Here is a 20,323-nt window from a genome sequence, read left to right as displayed (position 1 = left end):
TCCTCCTTCCTTTGGTTCCCATGGCTTCTCTGAAAGACCTCCCTAGCACTTCCCTCGCTTGAGAGCCACCATCATCATGAGTGGTGGGTCATAAAGAGATATTGCTGAAATTCTCTGGGCCTCATTCTCATACCTTAGCATATATCTAGCCCAGTGCTTGGTACACAGTAGACTCTTATCGCTTCCTTGTTGAATGAATCAACAAACATAAGGAGAATGAATAGGAAAAACAATTTATTTCACATAATTGCTAGACTACCAACTACCTACATAATCTGACAGTAAAAGAATTTCCATCCTCTTTTATTAAATTAGCAAGAAAACAAAACAGAAACAACCACCCAGAAGCATCTAATAACTGAAGCCTGACATCTTCATAGTCTTTATTTGTGGCGCTGCCATATGGATCCTCAAGGCATATCCCATGGGAGCTGATATTTACTCTGTATTTATTATAAAACATTTTATATTTTTGGAGAACTGTTCAGTCACATAGATTTATGGAGTGTCATTTTAAATTATGCCAAGAGCCATATATAGGCTAACCTTTGGTTATATATGGGCTATAAACTTAAGACCAAACTCACCAAACTGTGAGATAGAGACTAGAGTCTATGGGGAATCATTTTGTAAACTGAAACAGGTTCAAATTTTAGGGTGTTTTAGAAAGATTTGACAGCCTGTCTTCTCTGCTCTTAAGGTATGACTTCTGCTAAATCAAATTCTACTCAACTTATTAGCTGAGTTCTATAATTTTTATCAAACACACAGTTTTATTCAGACTACTTATGTGCTACCTGGAGGTGACTGCTTATATAGCATGAGGCAGAGATTGCCGACATTTTCCTACAGTAAATAAAAGTAGACTCTGTTCTCCAACCCATATCTCAAGGTGATGGGGTCAATGCCTCCTCCTGAATACATTCTGTGAGTGCAGCAATGCCTACCAGTTCCATAACTGATCCTAAAAACCCACAGTGTTCTTCTATGCACCTATACGTCCGAGCTTGGGTGCACACAAGCACAACAGCCTTGAAGGCCATGTGTTGAAGTTGGCAGAATCCCAAGATAGAAGAAGCCTGAATTCCTTGCTTAGAGGAGAACCACTCAATAATTACAGACATTAATTTTGAATTTTATTACAACAAGAAATAAGTGTCTACTATTTTAAGCCACTGAGACTCAAGATTGTAAGTTAGCATTTCTTTAATGAACAGAGATTTTAATATTGTAGTTCTTAAAACCAGAGTCTTTCTTTGACTTCCAAGAAGTTCCCAATATCCAATGCCTTAACAATTTCATCACAAGATGTGTGTGTGTGTGTGTGTGTGTGTGTGTGTGTGTGTGTGTACTGGGGTTCCTGGAAACCCATCTACCTCCGGGCTACACTCTCAGACCCATTTTTATACATTTTTATTTGGAAACAGGGTATCTTAAGCCAGCGAGGCTGGCTTTGAACCTGTGTGATCCTCCTGTCTCTGCCTCCCAAGCGCAGGGATTACAAGCGTGCGCCATCACGCCCAGTGTCATCACGAGATTTGGATGTTACTTATGCATTAGTGTAATATTTTGAAATATTTTTTAAAAGTATCCTTACCTGACGCTTCTCAATTTGTAATAAAAATATATATCTGCATAACACCTTTTTTACATTTTGGTAGAATTTACATTGTAATTTTCTAGTTTATTACCTGGTGGGCACTATTGCTTCATAGGCTCTTTGAGGCCACATGACACTCTAAGGTTTAAGGAATGTTTGTCCCAGGGTAGCTGGTCCTCAGGCTACAACAGGAGAGTGAAGCAGCTCAATTCTAAGGATTTGTAGAACTTTAAATACCAGCAGGCAGCTGGTGCTACCTCCCAAACCCAAAGTTGAACCTGTCTAGCATATGTTCAACTTTGACCCAGAAAGCTTGGGCATTTAAAATTAAATACTAGACTTAAAAGTTGCTAATCAAGTAGCTATGTTTGCAGAGGAGATATTTAATCATGTAATTCTCTGATACTGACAACACTGTGGTGATACCAAATTCTATATTCAGGGAAAAAAAGGCTCTGGAACACCTGTGTGGCCAGATATCCAGCACCTTAGGTAAGCAGGGTCTCATTTACTTAACCTTCAGGCAACCTGTCCTGTCCTTCCCTTATCCAGCTCAGCTACTGCCAAGGCTATTCATGAGAAGGAGGACATGTTTGTCTGAAGATCAAAGACATCCCTGAACAGATAAATACTAAGATAACCGAGTGTTATCTTACTGCCTCACACTTTCTAGGACAACCAGCCTATCAAATTTGAGAAGGTCTAGCTCACCCATACCCAGGAAATAAATTAAACTGCGACCTCTGTAGTAACGCATGATTTAATTTATGGAAAAGAGAAACAATCACTCCTAAAATTCATGGCATTATTTGGTTTCTATACTCCAAACCTTTGGAAGATTTAGCTACCTATTTAACAAAGACAATGAAACTCAGTGTAAGTAACCTTTCTAGGGACACAGAGCTGGTAAAGATCAGAGCTTAGTTTAGAGGCAAACATTCTTTTCACTAGCCTCAAATAAGTTGTTTGTGACAATACATGGAATGTCATATTTTTCTAGGGCATTTTAGCTACAGTTGATCTAAATAGTGGTCAAGAAGGAATAAAACTGTATGGCTGTATAAATTAGGTATCTGCTTTCCAAACAAATTTACACACACATGCACATTTTCTTTTCTTTGCGGTACTAGGAATGGAACCCAGGAGCATTTTACCTCTGCACTATACCCTCAGCCTGATTTTTTATTCTTTATTTTGAAATAGGGTCTCACTGAGTTGCAAAAGGCCTCATTAAGTAGCTGAGGTTGTCCTCGAATCATGACCCTTCTGTTTCAACCTCCCAAATGCTGGGATTACAAGCATGTGCCACCATACCTGGCTCACCCCATAAAAGGAGGAAGATACCAATGAAATCAATTTAATAACTTCTACAATTTGATATATCCAAAATACTATAATTTCACATGTGGTACCAGCCAAATTTCAAATAAGCAGTGGTGACCTGTACCTTTGGTTACTGTATTGAATAACACAATTCATGATTAATTTACTCTTTTTACTGTCACAATAAGGCTTTAGGGATCCAGTTGGATTCTATAAAACAGGTTTATAACTTCTTGTATATACACTTGACTCATTTTTTAGTTATTAAAAGACATTCAATATATGAACTCTCAACTCATATATGAGTAGTGTGGTGGCTCACCTCTGTAATCCCAGTACTTGAGAGGCTGATCTAGGAGGACCACAGCATTGAAGCAACCCTCAGCAATTTAGCAAGACCATCAGCAACTCAGCAAGACCCTGTCCCAAAATAAAAAATAAAATAGAGCTGGGGGTATTGTTTGGAGGTAGAATGCTCCTGGGGTCAGTATCCAATTAAAAAAAAAACAAAAAACTTTTAGGAGTTTTGAACGAGAGCCAACTACAGAGTACTTAAGCAAATAAGAAGGTTTCCAGGGTGTATAGAGCAAAAAGAGAATGCAAATGTAAAACTCACCAGATTCAGAGATCCTAGCATGAATAATGATAACTGTGATGAAAAAGGAAAAGAAGAAAAAGGAAAGAGACAAGAGAAAAGGAAAAAATAGACTAAGTCAGCATTTGCCTAAGACATTGTTTTTTTATTTCATTTTAAAAATGCTTTTTGCAGCACACAATTAGAAATTATTTCCGAACGGAGTGTGGTGGCACACACCTGTAATCCCAGTACTTGGGAAGCCGAGACAAGGGGATTATAGGTGTTAGGACAGCCTCAGCAACTTATTGAGACCTTTAGCAACTTATCAAGACCCTATTTCAAAATTTAAAAATTAAGGGAAAAGGGAAAGGAGGAGGGGCTGGCAAAATAGAGGAAGGTAGGGCATTTCAGTTTCTCCAAGACTTAGAACTCAACCAGTTGGAAGACTGCTTCTTAGCAAGAGAAGAAAAGAAGTCAGAACTCAACAGAAGAAAGAAAGCCAAAATGTGGTTGAATTGGAGGCAGCATAGAGAGTGGAGGACTGAAAAGAGCTCCATGTATCTCATCTGGTGAGCTGAGGATGGAGGCAGGTGCCATCTTGGTGAACCTGCTTTGGAGCTGTCAGCTGCAAGGGTTCAGCGGCTCTCAGAAACAAATTCCAGTAAAGGAGACGATAAATACTCTTGACCCAGTGATTGTGGAGAACCAACTTGCAAAAGTGATCACATTCTTTTCCCAATGATTGAGCCCCTCAAGACTGAATCTCCAGAATGCACAGCCAGAGCGTCCAGAAAACTCCTGAGGAGTTCTTCTCTGATGGAAAAATGACAGACCCTTCCTGCAGAGACTTGAGTGGCTACAACTGGCCTCCCCAAGACCACTGTAAATCTCCAGAATGCTCAACCAAATTTCCCAGGGAACTTCTATGCACCTGAGCTTATTAGGACATAAGAACTATAGACCCTTCCTGTAGGAACCCAGCAGCTACGACAGATTTTATCAAGGCTATGTGTTTACAAACAGCCCCATGAGAGGCTCCATGCTGGCAGGGACTCACTTGCCAACAACCAAAATGGTGGGGTTTTTGAGTTTTCAAACTTTCCCATCAGAGGTGGGAGGAAGGGATACAGTTGCACAAGGCAGAAACATGAATTAGCAGACAGTCCCTAGGGATACTCAGACGAGATCTAGAGTCAGAAGTTTGCTCCTCCCCTGCGTAGTCTATAGCCATCACTGCAGGACGGCCAACAGTGGTATCTGTGAGGTGAAGTAACTCAGCCAACAATGCCACTTGCTCAGAATGATATAAACTGTTTCCCAGGGTCTTATGAATTCACAAGCACCAAGACCAGCAGCCAGCAAAGTCTTATGTAATTGCAACCGCCCAGAGAAGAATTTGTGTCCCTGGGGCTAAATAACAGCCACCAACATCCCATGCTTAGAATAGAAGTCTATCCTCTGGTGGAATTTGGGCCTCCAGAGCAGAAAGGTTTCATGTTCTCACAGCTTGAAGAGCAGAACAACAGTGTCTCTGGAACAATTTGACTCAGCCATGCTGCAGGCTGGGAATGCTATATTCTCTCTGTGAGAAGAATTTGGGCCTGGCGATAATGGGTGCCATGGCTGACATTATTCCATGTGAATGCAACCAGAAGTATAGAGGTGATGTCCCTGAGGCATCAAGTCTCAGGCAGCAGGGCTACAAGCTTGGAGCAAGCTGGCCCTGCTGAGCTTATGCCCAGTGATCACAGAGTGCAAAGGCCAATTGTCTTCAGGATTTCACATAATCACAACCAGCAGAGCAGAAGTGCTATCCTTGGGACATTAGGTCTTAGCCAGCTGGGCCACTGGCTTGGAACATTATGGTCTATGCTCTGCTGAGTTTGGCCCCAGAAAACATAGAAGCCAAAGAGAGAATGCCACCTGCCTTCACTAACTAATAATAATATCCTGTTATAGAGGTTCTGGGGGATTAACTCAAACATCTAATTATATGAGACAGATTTATTGATGCAAATACATACCCACAGCATAGATCTTATTATGAAGAGACAAAAAATAGACATAGAATTCCCACACAAAGCGGAAGGGGATGCCAAGATAACAGATATACAAACCTAAGAATACTGAATACATTAAAATAAATACCAATGAGAAAACAATAAACTCCTACAACTCCACAACAATGGAAATCACCAATACAGAACTGCAAAAAACACCAGAAGTTAAAATTTTGATCTTCAACATGATCAAAAACTTTGTAAATTAAAGAAACTACACAGGATATGAAAGAAAGAACCTATCAGTAAAAAATTGAGGCCCCAAATAAGAAATAAAAAGACGTCCTGAGAAAAAATGAAGGACACAACAAAAGAAATAAAGATTTCAAAACAAAATAAACTCTTTCTTTCAGATTAGACCATAGAAAATAGTTTCAGTCTTAGAAGAAAGCTCATTTAAAGCTGACTACACAGTTTCAATATAGAAAAGATAGTATAACAACCAAAATAATCAAGAAATATGGGATACTATGAAATAACCTAATTTATGGTAAATAGGCATTGAGGAAGGTATAGAAACACCAACGAAGGGCATTAGAAATCTCTTCAGCCAGGCATGGTGGCGCTCCATTGTAAGCCCTGCGCTTGGGAGGTGGAGACAGGAGGATCCCACACAGGTTTGAAGCCAGCCTCGCTGGCTTAAAAGACCTTGTTTCCAAATAAAAAATATAAAAACGGGTCTGGGAGTGTAGTTCAGAGGTAGAAGTATTTCCAGTAACCCCAGTACCACCAAAATAAATAAATAAATAAATAAATAAATAAATAAATAAATAAATACAAAAAAGAAATCTCTTCAGAGAAATAATAACAAACAATTCCAAAACATGGACAAGACGAATCTCCAAGCACTTAAGATGTTTAGAACCCCAATTAGCAGATCAAAGAAGAACTTCTCCATTCCTCATAATAATTGAAATGATAAACATGGATGTCAAAAAGAGAATCTTAAATATATCAAGAGCAAAAGGATGGGTGGTATTCAGGGGCAAAGCAATAAAAATTGCTCCTGACTATTCAAGATGAACCATGAAGGCAGGAGAGACTGATAGGATATACTCTAAACTTTGAAAACAATACAATTTCCAAACAAGACTGCTATATCCAGCAAAGATATCATTCAAAATTTATGGCAAAAGAAAAACATTCCAAGATAATCAGGAACTAAAAGAATTCATTACTATTAAGCTGGCACTAAAGAAAATACTTAAAAGAAGTAAAAACAAAGAAGAGAAATAGATACCAGACCAGAGATGGGATAAATTTCATGAGATGAGCAACTAAGCAAAAAAGAAATAACACTATATCAAACAGAAAATATAATTCAAAATGAGAGAAAACAAAATCATCTCTCAAAAATAACCTTGAATGACAAAGATATAATCTACCTCAATTAAAAGGCATGGACTTCAGGGTGTGGTGGCGCACGTTTGTAATCCCCGCACTTGGGAGGCGGAGACAGGAGGATCGCGCAGGTTCAAAGTTAGCGCGCTGGCTTAAGAGACCCTGTTTCCAAATAAAAAGTATAAAATAGGTCTGGGAGTGTAGCCTGGAGGTAGAAGGGCTCCAAGAACCCCAGTACCACCAAAAAAGAAAAAGAAAAAAAAAGGGTATAGACTATCAGGCATGGTGGCACATGTTTGTAATCCCAGCATTCAGGATGTAGAGACTGGAGGATTTTGGTTTGCAGACAGCTTCAGCTACTTAGTGAGGCTCTTTACAACTCAGTGAGACCCTTTTCCAAAAATAAAAAAGACTAGCCTGGCGTGGTGGCTCAAGCTTGTAATCCCCGTGCTTGGGAGGCAGAGACAGCAGGATTGTGCTGGTTCGAAGCCAGCCTCGCTGGCTTAAGAGACCCTGTTTCCAAATAAAACAATATAAAAATAGGTCTGGGAGTGTAACCCAGAGGTAGAAGGGTTTCCAGGAACCCCAGTACCACCAAATTAATTAATTAATTAATTAATTTAATTAAAAAGACTAAATCTAGGGCTGGGGGTATAGTTCCAAGGTACAGTGCCCCTGGGTTCCATCTCCAGTACTGCAAAAAGAAAAAAGGCATAGACTAACAATGTGGATTAAAAACCATAATATAACTATATCCTTATTGCAACAAATGCAGTTTACAGGCAAAGATATTCACAGGATAAAGGTGAAAGGTTGAAAAAAGATATTCTAAGTAAATGAAGGCTGAAAACAAGCAGGTGTAGCAATTTTCATATCTGACAAAGCAGTTGTTAAGCCAAAAATTACCAAAAGAGACAAAGCTGGTCATTTCTTACTGATAAAATAACAATACAATTAGAATATGTAATGACTGTAAACAATTATGCCCTAGATGTGTCTGCATTCACTTTTATAAAACAAGCTCTTTGGAATATTAAGATTCAGATAGACCCCAATTTAATAATATTGAGATACTTCAACACACCTCTCTCACCACTAAATCAATATTTCAGACCAAATAATAGTAAAGATGTTTTTTGGTGGTACTGGGGTTCCTGGAAACCCTTCTACCTCCAGCTACACTCCCAGACGTATTTTATATTTTTATTTGGAAACAGGGTCCCTTAAGTCAGCAAGGATGGCTTCAACCCAGTGCGATCCTCCTGTCTCTACCTCCCAAGTGTGAGATTACAAGCATGCACCACCACGCCCGGCTTTTAAAACTAAAGAATAATTTGAAGTCTGGGATTGTGATGCCTCCTGCATGATTCTTATTGCTGAGAATTGCTTTGACTATTCTGGGTCTTTTCTTTCTCCATATAAAGTTCATATTGATTTTTCTAGGTCTATGAAGAATGTTGTTGGTATTTTAATGGAAATTGCATTGAATCTATAGATCACTTTTGGCAGAATGGTCATTTTGATGATATTTATTCTGCCTATCCATGAGCATGGGAGATCTTTCCCTCTTCCAAGGTTTTCTTCAATTTCTTTCTTTAATGTTTTATAGTTTTTGTTGTAGAGGTTTTTTCTTTTACATTTTTGGTTAGATTTATTCCTAGGTATTTTATTGGTTTTGAGGTTATAGTGAGTGGAATTGTTTTCTTTATTTCTTTCATTGTGGATTCATTGTTGGTGTAAAGAAAAGCCACTGATTTCTTTAGGTTGATTTTATATGCTGTAACTTTGCTGAATTTGTTAATCTGCTCCAGAAGTCTTTTGGTTGAGTTCTTTGGGTCTTCCAGATAAAGGATCATGTCATCTGCAAATAAGGATATTTTTAATTCCTCTATTCCTATTTGCATTCCTTTGATTTCCTTCTCTTGTCTTATTGCTGTGGCAAGAGTCTCAAGGACTATATTGAAAAGGAATGGTGATAATGAGCATCCTTGTCTTGCACAATAACAAGTATACCTACCAGTGGAACAGAATAGAAGATACAGAAACAAATCCACACACCTACAGTCAATTAATCTTTTACAAAGGGGCCAAACTCATATGCTGGAGAAAAGACAGCCTTTTCAACAAATGGTGCTGGGAGAATTGGCTATCTATTTGTAGAAAGATGGAACTAAATCCTTACCTGCCAAGACTTTGCTGCCCACTCCATCTCAGCATCTACATGTGTGAGAATCCATGTAGTCATCGGCGATTAGCCCCGAGAGAGGGCATCGTCTCCGGCCAAAAAACTCCTCCACTCCTAGATATTCTTTCATAACTACTATTCTTTTAGTAATGATTCTTTTAACTTTCCACATGAAATTGCTCCGGTGGAAAAAAGATCAGGACTGTGAGTGAAAATTGAATCCATGTCCTTCCAGTAAACTTTCAGCCTTGCTCAAATGGTAATTAGATGAGCCTTGTTCAAATGGTAATTAGAAGCAGCATTCCAGTCCACCTTCGACCTTCAATACAGCGACACCACCTGGTTAAAAATAGCTATGTCAAAACAAAGGACAGATAAAATAGATGTGTAAAGATGAAAGAAAGAAAATATGGTGAGAATAAGAAAATATTTTGTATGAAGAAGAGCTTATCCTGAGATTGGCCCGAATGGGAAAGAGAGAATTAGGGTAATCAGAAAAGAAAAGAAAGTTGCAGAGGGTTAGTGATAGGGATATGGATTATTAAAAGAGGAAAAATGCTCAGCTGCTAGAGAAATATATCTGACAACTAAATCTAAAGACCTCATGTCATTTCTTGGTGTTTAAATTGTGTTATGAGTTTGTTTAAGTTTTCAGACAGTGGATAGTATTGCAGACAAAATCCAGGAGACATTCATCGAAGTTCCTTGAATCATCATAAAGGAACACGGATTTTCCTTACGATAACTATATGAAAGCTGGAATCTCGGACTTCGTCCCCCATTATATATAAAGGAGGACATTGGATTAAGCCCTAGGAATGAAAACTCTTAAAAACTGGATTCTTCGAGTGATCTTGGGTGTGACTTTTAGCCAAATAGAAGCCTCTGCAGCTGCAAGGCCAAAGGGGGCTGGGCTCCCGAGCACAAGGCCCACCTGAGATAATGGGACTGATTTCAAACACAAAGACCTGGAATATCCCAGTCTTTACTTTTGTCTTGTTCAGGTTTGGTAATTTGCATGTGTATCTCTCTTTTGTACCTTAGGTGTTTTGCACTTCCTTTTACTAGAAATTCACTGGGAGAGGGGAATATATAAAAAATCTTGTGTCCAAAAATAAAGTGTTCGATTGCACAAGAAGCATCGATCCATGTCAGGTTCTTTTTAAAGCGCCGATCATAGGATTATTTTCCTAGGAAAGAACCGCTACAGATAAGAATCTGTAGAAAATCACTCTGTCCTTCCCCACCTTTACTGAGACCCTCGACCTTGAGCAAACTCGCGCCCCATTGGACTAGCTGGCTTTCGGCACTTACCTTTCACCATGCACAGGAATCAACTCGAGATGGATCAAAGACTTAAAAATTAGACCAAAGACTGTGAAGTTATTAGAGGAGGGCATAGGCTCAACACTACAATATAATGGCACAGGCAGTAACTTTCTCAACAAAACCTCCCAAGCTCAGGAAATTAAGCAAGAATTAACAAGTGGGATGGCATCAAACTAAAAAGATTCTTCTCATCAAAGGAATCCATCAATAACCTAAAGAAGAAGCCTACAGAATGGGAGAAGATCTTTACCAGCCACCACTCTTGATAGAGGGATAATATCCAGAATATACAGAGAGTTCAAAAGACTCTACACTAGCAAAACAAACAACCCAATCAAGAAATGGGCAATTGAACTGAATATACACTTTACAAAAGAAGAAATTCAAATGGCCAATAGATACGTGAAAAGATGTTCTACATCATTAGCCATCAGGGAGATACAAATCAAAACTACACTGAAATTCCATCTAACCACAGTCAGAGTGGCAAGCATAAAGAAATCAAATAACAACAAATGCTGGGGAGGATGTGGAGAAAGAGGAGCTCCTTTACACTGTTGGTGGGAGTGCAAACTAGTTCAGCCACGATGGAGATCTATGTGGAGATTCCTTAGAAAACTGGGAATAGATCCACCATATGATCCAGCTCCACCACTCCTGGGTATTTTTCCAAAGGGGTTGAAATAAGAGAATTACAGCAACATGTGCATACCTATGTTCATAGCAGCACAATTTGTAATAGCCAAAATAGGGAACCAACCCAGGTTCCCATTAACAGATGAATGGATTGCAAAATTATGGGAAATACACACAATGGAATTCTATTCAGCTATAAAGAACAAACTCATGTCATTTGCAAGATGATGGAAAGTCCTGGAGAGCATTATGTAAGTGAGATCAGCTAAGCACAGAAAGAGAATGGACATATCTTTCCTCTAATATGCCCAAACTATGGAGCATTGGGGATACCATAGAGACTCCAGATAATGGAAGGGAAATCTCAGCAAAGTTTTAATGGAAAGATAGGAGAGGAAGAAGGCTGAACCTGATTAATGAGGGTCTAAATCCAAATATGTATAAAAGTGTGAATATAGCATGGTTAACCTGGACAATCATTGTTGGAAAAGGGGGAGGGAAAATAGGGATGGGGGAGAGGGCACCAAGTACAGTTTAAATGTATACCATTTATTTTCAATAAAAATATGTATAACAAAACAAAACTAAAGAATAGTATAAGCTAAATAGGCAAACAACAGCTAAATACACATTCTTCTCAGCACCTCATGGAAGCTTTTCCTAAACAGACCATACTCATGGACACAAAGCAAGTACTAGCAAATGCAAAAAATGCAATAAAATGTCATGCCTCTTTCCAGATTATAATGGAATGAAAGTAGAAATCAACAACAGGAAGACAAAAAGAATTACCTAAATATATGGACATTGAGTGATGCACTTTAGAATGAGGACTGGCTCATAGAAGAAACAAGGAGATAAATTTTTTAATCCTAGAATTAAATGAAAATAGAGACACAACATATCAAAATCTATGGGACACTTTGAAGGTAGTTTTAAGAGGAAAATTCATAGCACTAAGTACCCACATAAGAAAAACAAAATTCACCAAGTAAAAAACCTAATAATATACCTCAAGTTCCTCATAAAACAGGAACAGACTAATTTCAAAGCCAATGAAGCTTAGAGGTAGAATGCACCTGGGTTAATTTATCCACACCAAAAAATTAAATTAAATTAAAAAGATTTCAGAATCCTTACCTAGAAGATGCTTACCATACCAGAGGCTGCCATACCATGTGCATTTCACAACCAACTTTGTAAGGCAAGTAACAAAATCTATCTGAAAAGGTACAAGCTCAAGTACTTACCTTTTATTTTTAATTTATTGAGAATTTTTAATATGATGTTGAATTTTGTCAATATTTTTTTACATTTCTAGAAGCGATCATATATATATTTTTTCTTTTTGTTAATGTGATATGTCACATTGATTCAATTCCATTTTTTGAACCATCTTTTTATCCCTGGGATTAATCAACTTGGTCATACTGAATTATTTTTTTAATTTGAGGTGATGTCTTTCTCTATTACACAGGATCATCTTGACCACCTGGGCTCAAGTGATCCTCCCACTTCATTTTCCCAAGTAGTTGAATCTATCGGGGTGTGCCACTGAACCTGGCCTGAATGACCTTTTAAATGTGTTATACAATTTATATTGTTAGTATTGTGTTGAAAATTTTAGAATGTGTTGAGAAATTTTTGAATGTGTCTAATTTTGAATTTTATTGTTTGAGAATTTTTGAATTTATGTTCATCAGGGATATTGGCCTATAATTTCCTCCTCCTCCTCCTCCTCCTCCTCCTCCTCTTCTTCTTCTTTTCTTTCTCTCTCTCTCTCTCTCTCTCTCTCTCTCTCTCTCTCTCTCTCTCTCTCTCTCTCTCTTTCTCTCCTTTCTTTCTCTCTTTGCTTTTCTTGTCAGGCTAATGCTGACCTCATAGAAAAAGTTAAAAAGTATTTTTTTCTGTTGAATTATTAAATTTTCTTCAACAGTTTGAGAATAATTAATATTAGATGTTAGATATTCTTTAAATGTTTGGTCGAATTCAACAATCAACTATGAGATCTTGAGGTTTTTTTCCACACCTTTTTATTAGTGATTCAACTTTCTCATTCATAGGTGTTCACATATTCTATTTCTGTTTTTTTCAGTATTGGGAATTGAACCCATGGGAATTCTACCTCTGAGATATATCCCCAGCCCTTTTTTTTATTTTGACACAGGCTATTACTAAGTTGAGGAAGGCTTCACTAAATAGCTGAGGCTTGCCAGGAACCTGTGATCCTCATGCCTCAGCCTCCCAAGTACTAGCATTATAAGCATGCACCACCAAACCCAGTTGTTTCTTAATTATTCAATCTTGGTAAGTTGTGTGTGTTCAAAAATTTATTATTCCCTCTAGATTATCCAGCTTGTTGGTATATATTAAGAAAGTCAGACAAGCATGGTGGCACACACTTGTAATCCCAGCATTCGGGAGGTGAAGACTGGAGGATCACAGTTGCCAGACAGCCTCAGCTACTTAGCAAGGCCCTTTGCAACTCAGTGAGCTCCTGTTGCAAAAAATAAAAAAGACTAAAAAATAGGACTGGGGGTGTAGTTCAGAGGTAGAATGCCCCTGGGTTTCATTCCCAGTACCACCAAAAAATAAAGAAGGTAAATGTTTACATATAGCTGGTGGGACTATAACTAAATATATTCATTATTAAAATGTATGGAGTTTTCTCAAAATTTAAATATAAAACTATCATATAATCCAGTTATCCAACTACTGGATATATATGATATTATATGCATATATAATATATAATATCTTATATGCATATATAATATATAATATATTATTTATAAAGAAAATATAATCAGTACATGAAATAGATATCTTCACTACTCTGTTTATTGATTAAGTATTCATAATAGAGAAGATATGGAGTCAACTGAGTTATTTATTGATAGGTGAATGAACAAAGAAATGCTGTGGGTTACTCTCTTGAACATTCCTCCCCCCATATGGGGAAGCTGTTTTGTCTTCTATCTTCCCTTGGCTTAAAAAGGAACTTTCATATTTGTATATCCTTCATTATTCATTGAAACCTACTGGATAAGAACCAAGTTTGAGGAGACACTTCCTAGTTCTCGTGCATGGTCTGGGAAAGATGGAAGATAGTTTGAAGATGATAGCCATCACCTGCGAGACAGCTTAAAAGGGACTGGAAAACGGACCTTCTGGGTGTTCAAAAACTAAGACTTAGAGAACATTCAGAAAATAAAAAATCTAAGAAAGAACAACTAATACTTTGGCCCTTGCCCAGAGGATGATGAAATTTTTATAATGGCCCTTTAACTCTGGTAAAGCATTTGACCTCCTGATTGGGGGATCATGAAGAACCCAGAAACTAGGAGTCACTAGCACATTCCTGCAAAAGGGTTATCAAAGACAGAAATGTCCCCTGTGCTTCAAGAGAAGCCAAATGGCTTGCAAGACCATGACCAACCACCAGATGGCACAACTGGTAGATAAAAAGCCTCATAAAGTCCCTAAGAATAACCCAGAGCACTGACCCTAATAGCAAAATAATGTTATCAAAACTTATGTTTGCCCAACATAGGGCTGCCTGCTAGGTCTTGAACACCAAGAACATTATACCCAGAGGAAAATGTGATACTTCAGGATTAACAAAAAGAAGCTATATTGAATCCACTTATAATAATACTTCTACCTTTAAATTAACATAATGAATAAGATATGACACACATGCCCCCAACCTCCCTCCAGTTAAGTCTTTAGAAGATGCTGTTAATTTAAACCTATTGTTCTTGAGGTTTTTACAGGTTCAAGATTAGGAGACACTAAAAGGGAGGTTCTTTTTTACATTTTTTAATTGGTGCATTGTATTCATACATCTTAATGGGATGCTAGATGGTGGAGACATAAATGCACACATCACTCAATTAGCCCTCACCCAGTCCCCACCCAATTCCCTCCCCAACTCCTTCTCCTGTTAGGCTTAGTGATCCCTTTGGTTTCACCTTCTTTTTCTTCTTCAATGTAAATTATTCTTAGGTTAGCTCTTTTAAAATGGGCCCATATTCCTTCAATGTCCAATTCATGCTGTCAGGTGTTTTTTTTTCTATATACTATGTGGGTTTTTTTTTTTTTTGGAGTGATCATCTTCTAGGAGCAAGATTCTATTCTCCATGTGGTTTAATTGATTGTTTATAGTATGAATCGATGCCTTCACTTTTATAATTGCATCCTTTATTTTCTTCAGATTCTATAGTCTTTTTTAAGTTCTGTATTACTTCTACAATTACATTTCTGATTTGACCTTCTGGAGATCTCTGTAATTCTGTGTTGTCAGGTTCTGTTATTGTGAGGCTGTGGGAGCTCACTGCTTCCTTGTTAGTCTCCTTCTCTTGATTTCAGATTTTGTATCTGTTGCTTTTAAGAGATTTCTCTCAGTCTCTAGGTGTCAGCTGGAATATCCAAGTGCAAGTTGTATTGTATTCAACAGTGAAGGTTGAACGAGGAAAGAAGCAAAGTCATAAATGCAAGAATAGGGTAAAGCCTCAGAAAGGATCATATAGAATGAGAGTATGCATTTGGTAAGGCAGTACGTAGTTAAATTAGAGATAGTGAATATGTAGTAGTATTCTAGTAACAAATGAAGAGCTTCCAGTATAGTGATATGAAGTGGATTTAATACAAGACAAAGAAGAGAGAAGAGAGAAAAAGAAAGAAAAGGGATAGAGAGAAGAGAGCAGGTATGTACAAGGGAAGAAGCTTGGGAGAGGGTTTGGGAAGAGAGTCAACAAACAGGCATAAACACACACACACACACAAAGAACAAAAAACAAAAACAACACCAAAAACAAATTAATGCAACTCTACAAATAAATGAATAGTTAGCAGACTGGGCCTCTGCATTCTCTCTCTTTGCAGACACAGAGTGCCATCGGCACCTTTCCTGTTGTAGGCCTGATTCAGAGTCTTTCTCAGTCTATGCATATGGCCAGTATCATTGGGGCTGGATCTAGTGTTAAGGTCACTCTACACACTTTCCACAAATGTGGAGTCTCGGTCTTTCCTTGCCACCATAAGTGGCAGATGCCTCTGAAACCAAACTCAATGTAAGAGTCTCTTTTTTTCCAGAGCTAGGGATGGTCTGGTCTGACCTCTCCCCACTTACCACAATTGGGCAGTCTGTGGTGATCCCAGAGATCCTACTAGTTGGGTCTAGTGTTAAGCATAGGTCTCTCCCCCCACATTTTCCATTGATGCAGAACTTGAGTCTGTCTGAGCCTCTGCTATGTCCAACAGCAGACTCTATCCTCATTTTCTCCAGGTTGAACCGCAAAGTCTTAGACCCAAGGAGTTTATCATGGCTCAGCAAATACCTGGGGGTGCTTCTGGGTGTTCTCCCATGGGGACCGAGGCTTCACTTACAGTTGTGTTGAGTACTGGTCTGGATCTCTGGAGGGTGTGTTGGGCTCAACCGCCACTGCTGCAAGTTGTAGCTGATGTTTGCACAGGAGGAACTGATGACTTATAATTTCAATGATATGCAGCTGCTTAATTCCAGTCCTTTGTTTTTTTCCTGTTTGTCTCTGGAGCCAGGTGTAGTGAGGCGAGATGGCAATGCTGTGACATTTGCAGCCAGAAGGTGAGTGGGTTTCTTTTCTGGTGTTGTTGTGTGCCACTCTGGATCCCTGTAGGGCATGGTGAGCTTGTCTGCCTTGGAAGTTGTAGCTGGTGTTTGTGCAGGAAGAACTGATGATGGCTTACAATTCCAATGATCTTCAGCTGCTCACTTCACATCCTTGGTTGTTTTTCTGTTTGTCTCTGGAGTTGGGGGAGTGCGACAAGGTGGCACCACTGTGGTGCCAGCTACCAAAAGGCAGGCAGGTTTCTTTTTTGCTCTCTGATTGGTCTTTTAAGTTTTTTTCCCTGCCGCCTTGTACCTATCATGTTATTCCTCTACTGGTAGTATTTTCTGGCTTTGTAGAATGCTGTTTTCATGGCAATGGAGATCGAGTGTCAGGACTGGTATGTGCTGCTTCCCTCAGTTGCCATCTCCCTGGACTCCTTAATATGATCTTATATTCAGATCATATTTAAATTTCCCAGATTGTCTCAACAAAATCTTTTGGAAGTTAGTTTAAATGAGGACTCAAGTAAAAGCCACACAGGGCATTTAATTACCATGCCACTAAGTCTATTTTATCAGTTAACTCTTCTTCCCACACCAATTGTCAAATAAATCAGACCACATGTCCTGTAAATTTTTTAATTTCAGCTGGTGGGTTTTCCCTTTGTTTTTATTTAACATTTCTCTTTTTTATATATTCACTGTAACTTGCAGTTAGGTTGAGAGACTTGATAAGATTCTGGCTTCTCACATACATGGTAGCCTACAACACGGGCAATTTCCACATCCTACAGCTCTCCACTGAACTGCTAATTTTTTTTTTCTGAAAGGATTATAGATTTAATAGCATTTTCAAATTTGAAAGGGCTGTCCCAATTAGTCATAGGAAAAATGTAATGCTGGCTGGTTTGGAATCTGGTTGTAATAGGTAGGCTCTCAGGAGGAGAAGGATGCCTGGAAGGGAGTTGACAAAGTTTTGTGCTCTGGGAGAAATGAAAGGCAGACAGTTGTGTGTAATGATTCAATTATACATGAGGTGTTGGCCTAAGGCTACAGGACAAAGAACAATCTCCTCTGTGAAAAATAAATGAAACACTAGATACATAGTTGAGCTCACCCCCAAACACACACCTATAACATCATATGTGTTCTTTATTTTACAGATGTCTTTTGAGTTCACCCCTACAGACAAATGTTGTACTCAGGAGAGTGGAATCTCTCTTCTCTATTTCATCCAAATAAAAGATGCTTGAAGTATACATAGACTGTGATGAAAAGGTTGGGCAAATGTTTTCTTCCTTACACAGTTTGTGTTTTGCAGATATTTAGCATTTACCTAGTTTGTTTACTTTTCTTTTATAGACTTTTAAATTTCACTCACTTGCCGGGCGTGGTGGCGCACGCTTGTAATCCCCGCGCTCGGGAGGCGGAGACAGGAGGATCGCGCAGGTTCGAAGCCAGCCACGCTGGCATAAGAGACCCTGTTTCAAAAATATAAAATAGGTCTGGGAGTGTAGCCCGGAGGTAGAAGGGCTTCCAGGAACCCCAGTACTACCAAAAAAATAAATAAATAAATTTCACTCACTTCACAAACATTGGTCGATCCTTATGTGCCAATAAATTGGTGCATTTTTATCTTATATCATAATGTAGTTTGCAGTGATAGCGACACATTTCCACACAGCACTTGGAGAGGTTTCCCCTGGCTCCCTTCCCACTCCCTGGAAATGATCAATTATAATACAACATGACAATAATTGTAATAGAAATAGGTCTGTGAAAGGAGGAACATAGAAAAGAATCAGCTTGTAACCCCAGTACTTGGAAGGCTGAAACAGGAGAAGCATGGGTTCTAAGTCAGCCTCAGCAACTTAGGGAGGCCCTCAGCAACATAGAGAGATCTTGTTTCTAAATAAAAATAAAATAGGCTAGGGGTGCAGATCAGAGGTAGGATGCTCCTGGGTTCCATCCCCAGTACCAGAAAGAAAAAAAGAAAGAAAAAGAAAAGAACCAGCTTTCTTTACTTTTAAGATATTTTCTTTAAGCTTAGTTGATTACTTCTGGAAGCAATAATTACAGATAGAGAAACCAGTAGGTTTTTATTCCTGGAATCTGTGATTGCCATACATATTTTGTCATAATAAATGCTGTTTAGGAATTCAGTATAATCTATTTTGCCAGTAACTACAGTCTTTCAGGTATACAGTTGGTGTTTCATTCATTTATACACATACATCTATTCATCAAGTATGTATTGACTGTCATATGTTATCTGTTTTTTTTTTTTTTACTTGTTAGCATTTGAAAAGTTTACTTTTATGTTTTCAAGCTGTTGGATCAACAAAATTGAAGCTTCCTCAACCTCTGGACTTTTCAGTAACATGAGCCAATGAAGTTCCTAGTTTGGGTTGGGACTTTTGTGCAAGAGAAGGCATCCTAATAAATTCAGATTGACTGTCTTTAGAGCAAGTCTTCATGTTTGATCAGTTTGAATGTATTTTGGAGGAATATGGAATGTAAAGGGTTATCAATTTCTTGTATCCTTATGTCTGTGCCTATATTTTTTCCTTTCTCTGGAGTGGCCTTCCCAACATATTATTTTTGCAACCCCCCCTGTCCATCTCATAAGACTTAGCATAGATGTCCCTTCTTTTAGGATATTATTTTTGGACCTAGCCTAAATTTAAATACATGACCCTAGTGGTTTCATTTATTCTTTCATTAGTGGGAAGGTAGTCAAATCCCATTATTGGAATGCTTTTAAATGTAACAAATGTAACCCTATAAAGGAGTTGACAAATGGGAATGCAGAGAAGTAAATCTATAATTGCAGTATAGAACATAAGTATCACAAAGAGAGAGTCCTGGGTGCAGTGGGAGTACAGACAGGGAAATCTTAATTCATTCCAGGAGATTTGAGTAATGGAGGTGAAGAACGGCTTCCTGAATGAAATGAAAGAACAACCAGTGTGAGTAAAAGAGATGGAAGGACAAGAAAGAACATTCTAGGAAGAGAGACAGTTTGTACTGCGTCCAATAGCATCTGAGTTGAAAGCCCTCTTTGGGGACAGGGCCAGAATGTGCACTTCTGAGGGACCATGTGGAGAGACAAGAATGGAGTACTGTGCAAAAGCCAGACCAAGGCTGATCTTGACTAACTCACTAAGGAATGTAGATTCTGTCCTAGAGATCACTGATGGGCTGTAATTGTGTCTTAGGAAGGTCAAACTGACTGTAAGAAGTGTGGGGTAGGGGAGACCCCCACTGGGAGCAGGGTCACTAGTTAGGAGGCTTTTGATGGGGCCCATCCTTATCTTTTTTGTGCCATCACTCCTGTGATGTCTGATGTGGAGCAGACACAGAACTTAAAGCTGAGGGAACAGAGGCAAAGGTTGGTGCTTTGGGCCAGGAAATCTGCCTTAAGTGATCAGAATGATATCAGTCATGTTAATAGTGGACAAGACCAGTGTGAGGTAATATTCCCAAGTTGCAATGCTGCACCACACACAGCAAAAGTCAACAGTTATCTGTGGTTCTTTTCACCAACTGTCAGCTTTGGATAATCACCATATCTAAACGTTTCCTTGGACAAAAAGGACACAGATGACAAAAGACAGAATATATTGCTTCTCTGCTAGATTTTATTAGCAGTAAGATTCAGCAACTATATGTCAACTTC

This window comes from Muscardinus avellanarius, assembly GCF_963383645.1.
Source record: "Muscardinus avellanarius genome assembly, chromosome: 4".
Taxonomy (NCBI): domain Eukaryota; kingdom Metazoa; phylum Chordata; class Mammalia; order Rodentia; family Gliridae; genus Muscardinus; species Muscardinus avellanarius.
Note: the sequence above shows the minus strand (reverse complement) of the source record.